Here is a 2,363-nt window from a genome sequence, read left to right on the forward strand (position 1 = left end):
AATCCCACTAAACTCAGGGACTAGACAAGGTTGCCCACTCTCTCCCTATCTGTTCAATATAGTACTAGAAGTTCTATCTAGAGCAATTAGCCAACAAACAATGTCAAAGGGATACAAATTGGAAAAGAAGTCAAAATATCACTATTTGCAGATGATATGATTGTATACTTAAGTGAGCCCAAAAATTTCACCAGAGCTGATGAACAACTTCAGCAAAGTGGCAGGATATAAAATTAATTCAAACAAATCATTAGCCTTCCCCTACTCAAAGGATAAATTGGCTGAGAAAGAAATTAGGGAAACAATATCCTTCACAATAGCCACAAACAATATAAAATAACTTGGTATGTCTCTAACCAAACAAATAAGAGATCTGTAAGACAAGAACTTCAAGTCTCTGAAGAAAGAAATCAAAGAAGTCTTCAGAATATGGAAAAATCTCCCATGCTAATGGATCGGCAGAGTTAGAACCCTGATGTCCTTTAACAGAGGAATGGATACAGAAAATGTGGTACATTTACACAATGGAATACTACTTAGCTATTAAAAACAATGACTTCATGAAATTTGCATGCAAACTTGAATATATTATCATGAGTGAGGTAATCCAGTCACTAAAGAATACACAAGGTATGCATTCACTGATAAGTGGATATTAGTCCAAAAGTTCAGAATACCCAAGATACAATTCACAGACCATATGAAGCCCAAAAAAAGGAAGACCAAAGTCTTGGTGCTTTAGTGCTTCTTAGAAGGGTGAACAAAATACTCACAGGAGGAAATATGGAGACAAAGTATGGAACAGAGACTGAAGGAAAGGCCATTCAGAGACTTCCCCACCTGGGGATCCATCCAGTAAACAGTTGCTAAACACAAACTCTATTGTGTAAACTGAGAAGTGCTTGCTGACAGGAACCTGATATAGAGGTCTCCTGAGAGTCTCTGCCAGAGCCTGACAAATACAGAGGTGGATGCTCACAGTCAACCATTGAACTGAGCTTGAGGTTGTAGATGGAGGAGTTGGAGAAGGGACTGAAAGAGCCGAGGGCATTTGCAGCCCCATGATGGGGAGTAACAGTATCAACTGGCCAGAACCCCTGGAACTCCCGGGGAATGGACCAACAACCAAGTGGTACACATGGGGGACCCATGGCTCTGGCCATATATGAGGCAGGGGATGGTCTTTTTGGACATCAGTGGGAGGAATTGCTCTTGGGTCTGAGGTGGTTTGATGCCAGGGCTGGAAGGCAGGAGTGGGTAGGTGGAGGTGCACCCTCATAAAGGCAGGGAGAGGGGAGATGAGATAGAGGTTTTTCAGAGGGGAGACCTGGAAAGGGAATAATATTTGAAATGTAAATTTAAAAAAATCCAATAAATTTTTTTTTTAAAAAAAGAGTTGCATTAGCCATGGTGTCTCTTCACCATAGTAAAACCCCAATTAAGACAACCACCAAATCATATAGTTTATATATTTATAAAGTAATTTAGGAAGATTGATTGATGTGCATAAAAATTAACACAGAATCTCCAGCTATCATTTATACATGAACACTGGAACTGCTGAGAAAGGAATAAAAGAAGCATTATCATCCATAATTTACAGTTGATCAAGAAAGAAAATTATTTAGAAATAAGTCTAACAAAGCTAGTGAACTGTCTCTACAATAAACATTATAAAACTTCAATGAAATAAATTGAAAAGATAAAAGCTTATAAAGACTTCTCCCATGTATGGATGGGAAGATTATTATTATTAAAAAGAGTATAAGTGAAATTCCTTTCAAAATACCAATAACATTCAGTTTAGAATTTGAAAACAGGAAATTTATAGATGCTTACAAAAGACAGTAACTAGAGTAAATGTGAGTGAAAAGAGCATAATTAGAGATATCCCATCTCCTAGATTTAAACATACTGCAATTCTAGGATAGTCAAAGTAATTTGGCACTGGTATCAAATCAAAATATAGACAAATTGAACATAATACACATAAAAAGAATACAAATATGATTCTATGTATTTATAGCTAACTGGTTTGTGAAAAGGGTAACAGCAAGCACAAAGCAGACAAATACCTCTTCAAGACTGGTCTGAGCAGAGATGTTTTCTGCATGCCTCCAATACAATAGGCATCAAAGAAAAAGTGAGCGTATGGATTGTGTCAAGCCAGAAAGTGTAGAGAGGATATCTTAGGTATTGTATGGATGTATCACCTGTCAATTCAAAAGACTATGGCTTATGGGTAAGGCAGGAAATAGATGGCAGGACATCCAGGAGTAGAAAGAATTCTGGGATAGAGCCAGGCTGGAGATTGGCCCATGAAGATGTGAGGAGACGGATGCATGTTACCTGAGCACAGGTAA

This window comes from Mastomys coucha, unplaced genomic scaffold (assembly GCF_008632895.1).
Source record: "Mastomys coucha isolate ucsf_1 unplaced genomic scaffold, UCSF_Mcou_1 pScaffold13, whole genome shotgun sequence".
Lineage (NCBI taxonomy): Eukaryota > Metazoa > Chordata > Mammalia > Rodentia > Muridae > Mastomys > Mastomys coucha.